We start from the raw sequence: 14,352 nt of genomic DNA, 5'->3' as shown, positions 1-14,352 counted from the left end.
CTGGTGCAAATTACTGACCTCTGTCATCATTTTAAGTGGGGGAACTTGCACAATCGGTGGCTGACTAAATACTTTTTTGCCCCACTGTATAAGAAGATGTTACATGTCTGCACAGTTCTGTCGATCCTGCACACTTGTGTAATAATAGGGACGTATACTAAATTCATGCTTGCAGTTCTTACACTCAGAGTGTGATAGCTATCACAAAAACAACTATAATAACCTGGAAAAAACATTTTCTCAATCATAACATTATTAGCTTGATGTTCATGATTATGAATAATTTCCGGACCAAATAATAAAGTTTTTTGCTAATTTTGGTTACGATAATGTTTGGTAACAGTCCGGCTTGAAACAGTTTCTGGACGGTTTAATTTTTTGTTTTATGTATTTTAAAAAGGGCAGCACGTTGACGCGGTGATTAGCACTGTTGCCTCACAGAGACTCTGTGTCTCTGTGCTCGCCCTGCATCAGGCTGTGACCTGTCCAGGGTGGACCCCGCCTCTCCACTCATGGTTGCTAGGATAGGTTCCAGCCTCCCTGATAAGGATAAGCAGAGGGGAATGGATGGATGGGTTGATTTAAAAAGATTTATTCCATCACTTGCATTAGAGTAAATTCTAACAATTAATATTATTGTTGTTGTTGTTAAGCTCATCTGGACCACTTGCCTAATTCAGGGCTGTGGCTCGGCTGGAGCCTGTACCAGCTGTCACAGGGTATCCAGTCTGTCACCAGCACGACTGACAACCATTCACACCCGCTGCCAATTTATATTCAGCAGCTATCACAATATGCACGTCTTTTGACTGAGGAAGTCAGAGTACCCAGAGAAAACCGACACGAGCACCGGGTGAACATGCAAAGGCCTCGGCCGTTCGGCGGATCGAAACCCAAGACTTACTTTGGCCGATGGCGCTAACCACTGTGCCTCCCATCCGTGTGCTTTTGCAAGCAGTTTTGTCAAAAGATGAACAAAGTAGATAAAACAGGTTTCTTCTACATAAAGCACAATATAATGCTTCATCAAATTCAAAAAACAGTCAACTGAGTCAAAGCTTCCCTTTCTGTCTCAACATGAAAAACAGGAGAGGAATCTGTGGTTTTGTCCTGTTACCTGAATGCACCTCTTACAAACTGCCTCCTTTCTCTCCTTCTCTTATCTTTCCTTTCTCCTCTGTAATCTCTTATGTTCTCTTAATGTTTATTCAATCTTTGATGAGCTGGATCATCTCTGTCAGCACTGTAATTGTGTGTTTTCACTTATTTATGCTTCTCTGCGTCCTCACCTCTGTGCAGAAACATCTGTTTAGTCATGCTAGTGAACGGCAAATAGAGAGGCTGAATTCCTAACGGAGTCCCGAATGAACCGTTTCACAAAGGGGATTGGGGAAGACACTGAAGTCTGCCAATCAACTGAGTTTGTTCCTCCAATTAACCTGAGGTTGAAAAGATAGGTGAACCTCCCTGAACAAACGTGGGCTGAAAGTTGCTCTCGGTCTTTACTTGGGTGGCTACGCAATGTGCTGTTTACTCAGGCTTTGGACTGACTCACAAATCAAAGTGTGTGTCAGAATAGAGAGATTAGAGAATCAGAATAGGTCTGGGATTTTACCTGCACCACTTGCATCTTTGTTGTCAACCACCTGGATGAACTGTTAGCATTGTGTAAGACACGCACATGCACAAATAGGTACGCGGACAAAAGAGTAACTTTCTAATACCCTGATAAAATGCAGCTGTTTTTATCTCCTCCTTCAGAAAAGAGGCCCTGCGAGGGCTGTTTGAATAGAACTAACGAGTGAATGAGCATTGTTCAGAGTGGGAGATTCCCCTTTCCACACTGAAGCATTCGGTTGCTCTCAGTGTGGCCTGTCCCAGCAGCTGCTGTCATTTCAGGACATGGTGCAGAGCGTTTTCAGCGCACACTGGCATGGACCTATAGGGAAGAACACAGAGGAGAAAGCGCGGTGACATGATGACAGACTTTCAAAGCTTCTGCTCAGAGCTGCACGATTTGTTATTCGACAAGGTTAATAAATAATATCAGATGCCATCAGAGTTACAGAAAAGAGGCAGTCGAGTCGGGTTCAGCTGAATAGTTTCCTGCTGTCGTTGTCTTACATTTGCTTAACAGGAAGTGAGTAACTGATGTGCCCGGCTGGGAGCTCGGGTTTCAGAGACAGGACTGGATAAGGGAAGATTGAGGGATCTAATTGAAACCTGGCTCCTTTTCACCTGCTTTGTTTTCCCAGTGCGTTCATTCTGTTTGAAAAAAGAAAATATGTGTTTTGACAACTTCGCGTTTCACTGGCTTCTATCATCCTCTCCCACTCCTTGCGGTTTCCCCTCCAGGTGAATTCAACCTTGTCTGGCTATTAAATGAAGCCCTCCGGGACCTCGGGAGGGAGGGAGGAGTGGGGCATTACCTTTCGGAAGTGAAGCTAGCTCTCTGACCCGCCGTGGTGAAAGGCCCTCGGGCTTCGCTGCATCACGCACATAAAATGATCTCTGTGGGCAAAGCAGGAGATTACACCTGATAGGAAGGAGACTTAGCATAAAGTCAATTGGCTCCTTTGCGGAATAATCCGCTTTTCTCATCCAAGGCATTGCGATGAGTGATAAGGCCTGGAAAAAAGAGTAGCAGAGTGACTATTAACCCGCCCTGAGTGCTCGCTTTACATCGGTTTTATGCTGCGCTGTGATTTTGTCATAAGAAATCACAGTCAGTTAAACTGTAACGATAACTCTGTTAAACGCGACGCTGGAAAGTGTGCGTCAGTGTATTTTATGACTGTTAGTAACAGGAATTTCCAATCTGGTCAAACCGTTCAGAATCTGCATAATCCCTGCACACTGTACAAATGTGAGATCTCTGACATGTCATTGAGCATACTTATCGTATCCTCTAGGACTGGGATCCTATCAGTGAGGTGCATATCAGGGGGAAGCCTCGGGAGATGACTGCAGGTAAGAGGAAACTACCTTATTTCAATGAGCTGCTGATTTCTGTGAGCAACTACTCATCTGTGCCCTTTTTTATGTTTCAGCTCGCTCGATCTCGGGCAAAACTAAGCCTGACTGATTCAGTTTTAAATGACTCATTGGCTGTGTATGAACAGTCATCGTGTGCCCGACGGCACGTTTGCGCCTTGATGTTTTGGAGATGCTTTTAAAAGAAAAGGTCTTTTTCTCACTGCGTAGATGGTCTCGGCGGATGGCCCTTCTATCCCCAGATGCCACCGTCTCTGTTAACAATAGATCATAGCAATGCTGGGCTTGTAGCTTTGTTTTGATTGAAACCAGTCTTGCTGGTCTCCTGCTGGAGCTTCTCTGCTGCTCTTGCTTGTAGTTTTCTTCTGTCAGAGATGTTTCTGAAAAAGTGATATATGAGGGAGGAGTGGAACTTTTTATTCATAACGCTCTCTCACTATAGACGTGAAACTTAATTTGCAGCAGGGATTACGCTCACTGCAGTCGTGCACTTTGCCTTCGCTTTTGATTAGCTAATTGACTAATGTGTTGGTCGGGTGTATTTCGATGGTATTAACTGAGCTGCGTCTATCGTAAGACGCTCTGCGAGTGTGCAATTCCCTGAAAGAGAAGCAGCTTTCAGTCAGGTAAAGGTCAGCAGAGAATCTATTATTGACCCTGTTACTGTCATTTTCAGTATCACAATGATATGATACTATTGTGTCTTTCTCTGCCATCGAAACCACATAAGCTTGGATTCCTGTAAATGTTAGCTTTAGGTGCTTTCTCTACCTCTGTCATTTTTCACACAATGACTGATTTGCTTTTTAATTTGCTAATTTAAAAAAGTATTTTCAGCAAAAAGATAGACATGAGACATATCAACAGTGAGGTACTCATAGGTGTACTGTAAAATTATATTGCCATGGTAACGTGTCATCTCACCATTTTTAAGCCCTTTTTTCACTTTCTGGTGATAAAAAAAAACAATTGAATAAATAAATAATAACATACATAATACAAATATTATTTTATACATTTATTTATTTATTCTTTTTAAATTGAAGGAGTATGCGCTAATCGGTATCTGCGAGTACCATCTCTCTGAGGAAGCAGCAGGTGGAGATGCCCTCGCTAACCTCAGCTGTGGCTTCTGTCATCTGCACCGACTAAAGACAAACTAATTAGAAACCAAGATGACAGAACATTACTGTTCAAAACATATAAACAGGTGACTCGACACTTTTGACACATGGTTTGCCGCTCAGCAACAGAAACAGAACACTTGTGTTCTGTTAGGATTAGCGCTGTGCAGCTGCCTGCTCTCCTCACAGCTGAGCAAACCTGAAACTATATGGAAAGAAAAGGGGCGGAGTCAGCGCACTGCTCTGCACAAGTTTATTTCCTTAGTCCCACCACAGACAGAGATTCTGTCACAGTCTGGCGAGGGCAGACTGCATGAATTGAAAAAAGGACCCAAAATGCAGACTCCAAGGAACAAAACTTGAATGTTAACAAAAAGCGAGCCGTTTAATATGGCTGGTAAAAAAGGTACAAACAAAGGGCAAGGCAACCTGAAGCAAAATTAACACACACCTAAACTGGGAAATCTAAACAAACAATAAGAAAAACCTAGACAAGGAACTTGGAAGCATGGGAAACATGGCGTGGACAACAGACGACCTGACATCACACACTGAAAACAGAGGACTTAAATACACAGGAGGTGATTAGGGGAAGTGGGAACACATGGAGGAACAGCTGACTGACATGAGCCTAATGACAGGACAAGGGAAGTGAAACTAAATACAATGAACAAAGAACACACGACTCCTTCAAAATAAAACAGGAAACATGAGACAGACATGATAATACAAACTTGATAACATAAGACACGCAGCATGAAACACGAAGGGTGAGGGGAAGCTTAAATACAGGGGAAGAAAACACAAGGAGTCTAATAACCAAATGAACTTAGATAACCTAATGAACAAAATAAACTCAAACTTAAAACGCTGGGTCAAAAGACCCAGGATCATGACAGATTCACATGGACTGTACTTATTGCCATTCATAACGTCACAAATAAAAAAGAATATTCATAACCATCCCACATGTGTCCTTATGTACAGCTGCTTTTAACACTACTGATATTTCTTTAGATGCTTTCTCATTAAAAGGTAATAATATAATATGTAAAAGGTATTTAGATTTCATTGATTGAAGTAAAAATATTTATGGTGTGTTTATACATAAATCTATAAATCTATTTTATACTCATTTTGAATTTAATGGGAAAAAAGCTCATTGCAAATGAAAAATAAGAAATGCTTAAAAAAATTTAAAAACTGTATAATTATTTTGAAACACTTTAGATTTTTTTCCTCATTGCTTTTGTATTTGTGTCTGTGAAGGTTCTCAGTCATCCAGGTCATCGTAGTCTAAGGCGCTTGGAAAGAAAAGCGTCTGGACTTCAAGCAACTTAAAGAAGTCCAGACGCTTTTCTTTCCAAGCGCCTTAGACTTTTGTATTTGTGAGGAAAGCCTCCTGTTATCACATTCCAGCGCTCACATAAAGATATTCTTCATCTTTGCTGTGCGGCGCTAAAACGAGCTGCATCAGCGTCACAGTCGCACATTCGATACATTGTGTAGGTTTTGGAGTTACGGAGCATGTTGTTACTTTTTATTCACTCAAAAATGTAAGTTATCCCAGCACTGATAGTATTGTGCTGATATTATTTAATTTATTTATTATTTGTTTGTTTATGTGAAATTCTGTATCTGTGAACAGGACTCGGTGTGTTTGTTCAGATTTAGATGTGCTGGTGACTTTTTGTCTTGGAAGTACTGACCTGGAAACACTCATTCACAGGCCTGTTTTGAGAATGTGAGCTTTATATGATTTTCAAAAGTCAAACAATAAAGATGTTCTGTATTGGGAGAAACATAATCATCAAACTGAGCTCAAAAAATGTGACCTAACAATTAGCAAAGAGGAAACGAGAGCATATCTTCGCCGATCAGATGAAATTTACATAGTGTTAAACATAGACGCTAACACGAGAGCAAACTACAAAAACAACTGCAGCACAGTTTTCTGGTTTAAAAACATCCACACATACAATACTAACTGAGTGCAAAACATATTTCAACAGTCCTGATGTGGATTTGCTCGTGCATCGCTTATTTCTAATCTCCACAAAGAAAGAAAGACAAACATCTTGAAATACATTATAGATGCTTTGTGTGGTGGTGAGGCAGCTGTCACACTTTACAACAAGCATTTTAGTGTGTCATCGACGTCACTCGCCCTTTGAAACCTGAAGTGTAGCCATGATTTGACTCTGATAAAGCTGCTCTTACAATGATAATTTCATATCTCACACTTTCACTTAGTTTTGAGATCAAGTTTCCCCCGTCTGCTTATTAAGAAGGTTTTACTGGACATTTGAGACGCATTTATATTATAGCAGGTGAACAAGAGTCTGATAAGTAGATTAAATTCACTTTAATGCGTAGTGTTGTTGAAAGGAGTAGAACAAAGAGATAGGAAGTAAAGAAAATCGTACCTATTCTTACATCTACAAAGGAGTTAACAGGATTAATACCACAGATTTGCTCAACGTAATCGCTGAGAAATATCGCAGAATCTTTTGTTTTATCTGATGCAAAATGAAGAAGAGAACTTTTGCTTTTATATGTGTCCAGATCTTCATAAGGTTTGAGAAAGAAATCTTTTAAGAGAGCATTGCTAACTTAGTGAATGTTGGCATCCTGCCTTTGCCACTAGAGGACCTTGTCCAGTAAACACAAAGTTAGGTTCAGGCGTTTAAACAAATGATTTGTTGCCAATTTCCTGTTGGTATAATATCAACACACAATTAGTGTTTGGAGAGATCAACAGCGCTTTCAATAGATAAAATGATCCCCGGAGATCAGGCCACATTTTTGGGAAGTGGAGGCTTTAATGGTGACTGTCGGTGCTGCTGTGGATCAAACTGCCTCTCCAATGCCACAGAAATAGCTCTTGTGTGGGCCCTTTCAAAATTTTAGAATAATAACCCTTGTCACCCAAAAGGGAAAAGGCAAGGTCTCTCCTTCCCAGAGATTATGGTGGGAAGAATCGATGACTTCCTCCATCTTTCTCCCCCAGGGGACGTGGGGACAAAGTCTCACTGGTATTAATAGCAGCCCTCTGATAAGCCGGCCAGTGGTCTGCGTCGTGGTGTCACAGCCTTTCGTCTTATTGTTGTGAGAACCTCTTGTTATAGTATCAGAGAGGCCTTATAAAATATACATTTCCTCCACTTCCTGTTTTTGTACTGTACATCACAGTGTCTTTGCAGTACAACAGAGGACACTAGTGTCCCATCAGTAGGCAGTCTGATAGCTGCTGCTTCAGCTCTGTCCTGGTCACGATGGTGCTTGCTGCCTTGGGTTGTGTTGCTGCTGGATAGTTATGTTGTAAAGGACTGGGAGCAAAGGTTGAGATGCCTCTGCTATTGAGCAGGCTGTAGGTTCGGCTCAAGGACAGCCAAGCCTGTAACCCTGACTCGCTGGCACAAAAGAGGCTATAAATGTTGCTTTGCAATCATCTCTTTGTTTCTGAAAGGACGTGAATCATGTAATGCTTCACTTTGTACAGTCAACTGGGAGACAGTTGTTTAACAGCAGTTTTTTACACTAATGGAACAATGAATGTAATTATAAACAGTGTGGTTATACTGTGAAGTGTTTTGTGCCCATTGAATGGATAACTTTTTTTTCAGCTCTCAGTCTGATAGCCTCAATGCCCCAAATGGGTTCTGTGAAAGGAGAGCATGGGAAAAATAGCTGCCGTTGTGGAAAATGCTGGGAAAAGTTTTAGTTCTCATTGGTAGCAGTGCAGGGCATTGTGGGATGTGAGAGCTGAGAAAGACCGTTTTGCCCCCTGTGAGAAGAAGAAAACATGCAAAGATGGACACAGACATCCCAGCGAGTCGTCCAGACTGAGCAGAAGCGCCTCGCTGCTTTGAATGCTGGTTCCCTTCAGTCAGAGATGGGATGGTGAGGCGTGGGCGTCGGTGGGTAGGTGGGCTGGGTACCTGCTACTTGTTTCTCTGCCAGTTTTTTGTAAACCCCCTGACGTCAGCACAGACATTGGTGGCCTGCATACCGACATACCGGGCTGATGTTTGCCAGCCCATTAGCGAAGCCAAAGCGGCGGAGCCCACCCAGGACTGCCGACCCTCTCCTGCCCACCTTCTGCCTTCCCGCCCAGCCCTGGCTCTGGATCAGAGGCAGGCCACACGTCGGGGGACAAGGCTAATGATGGCCACAGCCATGCCATCTCTTTCAAGCCCCAACCCAAGAGTACAATTTTGGCTAATGCTATTTCCTGCAGATAAGATGCAAACAAGCTCCTTTTACTTCTTTTTCCTCACTAGAGGTTTGGGAGGTGAGGGGTGGGTGAGCAGTAGCAAAATAGTCCTCTTTCATTATCAGGTGCTTGGCTTTGGGCGACCTTTGCTGTAGATGACACGACCGCTGTCACATTACACTAATATGAAATACATGAAGTACGTTTTGTGACCAGTTACCCGAATCAAACCATTTTGCTCTCCATCAGTCCCTAAATGCCTCAATCAAGACTGTGTAATGTGATTATTTTACTCATCCAAGACTTTCTAAATTGTTTCCAGCTTAAAACAAGATTGTTGGAGATATTCTTACAGTGTGGAACTCGCACAATGCTGCCGCTGTCTTTATTCTTCAGGCAGATAAGCTCCATAATGGCTAAAAGACATTCTTTGGCTTTTCACTGCTAAAGATCCCCAGATTTTATGCTCCGGTGCAGGTTATTGTGTTTTTCCCGCATAAAGACAATAAGCTATGAAGTTGGCAGTAATATTAGAAACACTTCAAAGGGAGTGTATTTTTTTTCGTTTGACGTAATCAGATTCTCATCGATATTTTTCATAATAAATCAGACTGACAATATTTTGCTAAAGCAGCATAGACTGTATTTAAATAAGCCAGGGTGATAGCACACACTGACTGTTAGTCGACTGTTCAACGACCCGACACTCACAGGGTAACCACACAGTGCTCAGACAGTTTTAAATGAAGCTTGAAACCAGCAACTGAAATCACAAACTCGTCAGATTTTTTTTGAGAAGTTTTTCTTTTGAGAAGTTTTTCTTATGAACTTCCAAACAGTTCGGATTATTTGTGCAACCACGGGGAGTCGCCCCCTGCTGATCGGTAGGTAAAATGAAAGTACTTCTGCGCTGGCCACGCCCCTTCCTTTAGATGTTTTATGGGACTCTGTGAACATGGAACCGGTGATCTTGACTTTTGCTGTGTTCTCGCCGCCTATCTCTGCAGTGTCATCAGAGGAGATGCGTGATGGCTCGCATGGTCTGAGCAGGGCGTACACATCACACACCACGTGCCCGCCTGATCCCAATCATTCATAAATCTGCTAGAGAGATTTGTATCCACAGTCTGCCTGCAGTCTCTCTTATCTCTGTCCCCGCCTCCCTCTGGCTATTAGGAAGGAATGAGATGTGACGGTATCTACACACTCGGCCCTGTGGGGACTCTTCTATTCAGCCCTACTCTTTTCCCGTTTCTTCCTCTTTTACATCAAACATGCTTTCAAGAGCACGTTCCAGCCATGTTCTTCTTAACTCACTTCACCCTCTTTCTCTCTGCAGGATCTGCAGTTATTCGCCGTGTCCTTTGTCCAGGAAAAAGCAGTGAAATTTCCCCTCAGTCATTAAGCCCCGATTCAGCACTACAGTCAGTGTAGAGGCTGTAAGTTAACAGAATGTAAATAGAGCAGTGTTTTCACATTGCTTCACTGCTTATTTTTAGTAGCTGGACAAGAGCAGGCGAGGGTGTGCCTTTTCAAGCCCCGACTGTGAGTCTTATCAGCTGAATGCACCGAAGAAAGGATTGAAATTATAAATCAACAAAACAATAATGACTCAATACAGGAAGTGATGTGTTGATTTATGGTTGAAGTTTAACTGTAACTGGCAGACTGTGCTGAGGGAGCTTTTTTAAACATGGAGCAGGAGTGCTGTCAGATGTGCTGCACACGAACTCGACACGCCAAATATTTCTCCTGTAGCTTGAAACAAGCGTGCAACAAGTGACCGCTCAATTATTTATTTTATAAAGTAACAGACTTTATTACTGCACTTGTCTGTTAGGTGAAACCCAAGTGTATATATTTTTCAAGTGCAGCTGCCAGGCATTCCTTGATTACTGCTCCACATTTAGCTCTTAACTCGCCCTTCCTTCCAGGAATCTAACTGATTACGCCATCCTAGTGGACACAACACCTGTAGCAGTTGGTAAGCAGTGTGCTCGGTTGTGTGTTTCTGTGCATGGCAGTATTGATCCCAGCCACCCGCTGCTCACACCAGGAAAAGACTTTTCCAAAGCGTTCTCCAGTATGGACTTACTTCTCCCCTGCTCGCCAGCGACAAAGCCAAAAGCAGACGAGATCTGTTGCTGGCAGTTTTTAGCACTTCACTGGCAACTGCAAATTTTCTGCCACCGCTTTGACACTTAGATTTTCCTTTTGCAGAAATGGCTTGTGTCGTCTCGTAAATGTGGCTGCAGAAATGAGTTACTAAGCAAAATCTCCAGCTAAGGTGATGCTCTTGGCTGCACCAGCAACACGTAGAAGAACTGCTGTTTTCACGCAGCTTCTCTCGCACAAAAATGAACAGCACTCGAGGTTTTGTGTGCTCTTAAATGATGTCAAAATGATGACTCAGTTCATTTCCGTTGTGGTCTCACTCAGTGTCAGAAAGACTGAGTCACACACACACATATACACCCATCTTCTGTCCCCAGCAGGCCTGTGGCTCAGCTAGAATTATGTGCTGAATGTTTTGAATTGAGCCATCAATAAATACAACAAAACACTTTCCCTCTCTGTGATGATCTTGGTGCACACACACACACTTGTGCTCGGCCTTGTCCCTGTCCAAACAACCCTTCTATAGTGAGGGGCTCCAATGGAGTGGATCGACTCCAGCTAAGACACCCTTTCAGACTTCCTCCCTCCTTTTCTCAAAAAGCCCTCCCTCTCGTGGACCGCAGGGCCTTCCTTCCTTCCTTTATTATGACACACAGGCCTGGTGGCGTCGCAGGGAAGTCAGGATGGCCGGATGTGCCCTGATCAGACACGCAGGCAGAAGGATGCCGCTGCTACTGTGGACCTCGGGTTTGGTTTTATGCCCAAGAACTGCAAGAGGAATGACATCGTTCCTGTTTTGATAGCTCAGCAGGAAGACTGACTCGAGTCAGCGAGGTGTGCGGGTCACCATACGAACTAGAGAACTATAGCCACGCCAGCGGGGGTATATTTAACCTCCCATTCCCATCTCGACCCCTGAATGTAATAAGACAATGAAAGTCTCACAGAAGTCAGTGTTCAGTACAAGACGCAGGGCTAGAGCCTCACACAGAAAGCTATACGAGGCGAGCTCGTGTCCGTGTGGTTTACGGCGCCTCTGTACCTTATTGTTTACCAAGACTCGTCTGTGACACACTTGCTAGAAACGCCTGTCTCGCAGGGAAGACGAAGCTTAGAGAAGACAGCGTCAGAACAATAATAATCATTTTTCTTTTGGTTTGTTTGTTTCTTGGAAAAGGTTACAGTAAGTAGCAGCTGCGCTCTGCTGCTGCCGTACAGTGCACGCCACCTCGGAGAAGTCGACCCCTCTGCACTCCATCCATCCACCCCATTGAACTGCCAGCCCTGGTAATCAATTCTGAGCCTTGTGCTGTCACTGAGGGCCTCTGCACACAGCAGCTGGCTGGAGGAAGACAAGCGCTCTTCCACAGTCTTTCCAAAGATCAGCTGCACCCAGCTGTCTAGCAGCAGCCCTGCTATTCAGAGCCCTGCCGCTGCTGCTGCTGATGAGGGAGGCCTCTTTCACTGCTGTCACCGGTCTCTGTTGACCGGAGTCCCCTTCAACATACTTTCTTTTTCAGTTCTTCCTTCCTAAATTTTCAACTGTATAGACACATCCGCCCCTTGAACTGCACAGCGTGCCTCATATGTCTGTCTGGGCTCAGCTCGCTTTCTGTCTTTCTCTTTATTTCTCCCAAAGTCATGTTGTCCATCTGTCTCCGCATTTACGGACTTTGAGTCCGCTGTTTTTATCTGGCTTTCTCTCTTCCTGTCGTGCACGCTGGGACCTTTAGATTAACTTTCCTTCTTTTTTGCTGTTGTAGCCTTTCTTTCAGTTACATCCATCCATGTCCCCTCTGTCCCTCTGTTTTGTGTTCCCCATTCCTCTTTCCTTTCTTTGTTGCTCGCCATGTTTCGGTTTCTCTACTCTTTTCTCTGCAGTTCTGTCCCCTCTTTGCTGCTCACTCTTATTTCCGCACAATTTCCATCTCATTCTTTGTCACTCTGCTGCAATCTAAACTATGCCCCCTTTTTCCAAATGTCACAATACTGTATCTTTTCTTCCCCCTTTTCTTTAGAGTAACTTCTTTTTCTGCCCCCCCCCCTCCCCCACCCCTTTCTGCTGTATTTTTTTCACAGGTGTCTGTAAGGCGGGGATTTACATTTTCTCAGGACAGGCAGCCCATGGAGAGAGGCCTGCTGGCAGATCAAAGGCTCCGGCTGTAAAACGATCTGAAAGAGTCCAGCATTAGCATCCATCAGGGTACCTTGAAAGCTCCCTGATCAGCCGAGAGGGAAGCTGAGGGCCCCCCAAAGTGAAAGCCCAGTCTGGAGAGGGGTGATGGAGGGGTGGAGGGAGGCTGGAAAGAGGGAGAGAGAAGGAAAGGAGTAAAATTCCCATAATAAACTACAAATGTTTTGATTTCTCTGTTGGATTTGACCCCCGTCTCATCCCTTTACTCGTCCTCTCCACTCTCCTTTTCTTTATAGCGTTTAGACTGAGAACGTCTCCATCTGTGCACAGAGGCCAGAGTTTTCTACTGGTCCCTGATGTCTGTGCATAGTTATGACTGGTCTGGGTAGTGGACTGAAGGGTGAAAGAAGTGAGGGATAGTGTGTGGGAGAAAGCTAAACCTGCTCCAAAGTATCTCTTTATAGCAGCCAGTCGGCACTGTGGGAAATAACAGCAGCATAGAGGCAGTGTGCTGCACTTTTGTGGAATAAGCTTGTTCATAGTCTTGAAATGGATAGGTATCGAACATGTGTGATAGAGATGGAGATTAGACCTGCGTTCCTGCTGTGTCCCAGTGCGTCAGTGTTTGCATCTTTTTCAGTAACAAAAGTAAATCTGCATCCTTTGGATTAAAATTCCCCCAAGAAACAAGCTATAGTAGGGTCCAAAATGTGCATATTATGAATATACATTTAGTCAGTTTTAACATATGTCGTTCTAATAAATGTAGACTTTAAATGACCTGTACTGTTTGTAGTTGCAATCTACACAGTGATTTTGTTTTAAAGCTTTTATTTTGAAATACTGCACCTGCCACTATTGATATAGTTTCCAAAAATGGCTCTAAAAAGGCTCGTGTCTGGCCAATAAATTCCTCAATTTTGCCTGTCATGATACCATTCTTCATTTTGATGAAAAGGATTCAAGATTGAAGATTCTTTATTTGTCACGTGCGTAGTTATACAAGTACAACACGCAGTGAAATGTGACCTGATACGTAGCTCCTGATTCAACACACGGAGGATAGAAGCTCTCCGTGCTTACTCCTGAAGTCCACCACCAGCTCCTTGGTCTTGCCGACGTTCAGCTGGAGGTGGTTATCATGTTCCCTCTAAGCCTGAAGGAAAAAAGAAGGAACACACACATGTAAAGGAAGCACTCAAAACGTGCGGCTATCCTAAATGGGCGTTCTTAAAGTCAGCAAAGAGGCACAGAAAAGAAGATCAGACACCAGCGAGGGAGGATAAGAAGGACAGACGCAACAACATTGTCATCCCCTATGTAGCCGGTGTATCAGAGACACTCAGGAGAGTTTTCTCCAAGCATGACATCCCAGTGTATTTCAGACCCAGCAACACGCTCAGACAGAAACTGGTTCACCCGAAAGACAAAACGCCAAAACACAAACTTAACAATGTGGTGTATGCTGTACAGTGCAGCGAGGAATGCTCAGACCTCTACATCAGAGAGACCAAACAGCCACTTCACAAGCACATGGCACAACACAGAAGAGCCACCTCCACAGGACAAGACTCAGCAGTCCATCTGCATCTAAAGGTCAAAGGTCACTCTTTCGAGGATGCCAATGTTCACATTTTGGACAGAGAGGACAGATGGTTTGAAAGAGGAGTGAAAGAAGCATCTATGTCCACTGTGAGCGACCATCTTTGAACAGAGGCGGGGTTTACGACACCAACTCTCTGCCATCTATAATCCAGTTTTGAGAT

General features: G+C 43.7%; 1 long non-coding RNA gene across 1 annotated transcript in view; it reads left to right on the top strand.

The window, feature by feature from the left end:
• LOC102210639 (uncharacterized) overlaps positions 1 to 13,048 on the top strand; it is a 117,187-nt gene extending 104,139 nt beyond the window's left edge. The window contains exons 3-4 of the long non-coding RNA XR_311778.1: positions 2,913 to 2,970; positions 12,532 to 13,048. This is a non-coding gene — a long non-coding RNA (uncharacterized LOC102210639). The remainder of the gene's footprint in view (positions 1 to 2,912; positions 2,971 to 12,531) is intronic.
• Positions 13,049 to 14,352: the final 1,304 nt, after the last annotated feature.

Source organism: Pundamilia nyererei, unplaced genomic scaffold (genome assembly GCF_000239375.1).
Source record: "Pundamilia nyererei isolate P.nyererei 1_Seehausen unplaced genomic scaffold, PunNye1.0 scaffold00060, whole genome shotgun sequence".
NCBI classification, from domain to species: Eukaryota; Metazoa; Chordata; class Actinopteri; order Cichliformes; family Cichlidae; genus Pundamilia; species Pundamilia nyererei.
This window is presented reverse-complemented; position numbering and strand designations above follow the sequence as displayed.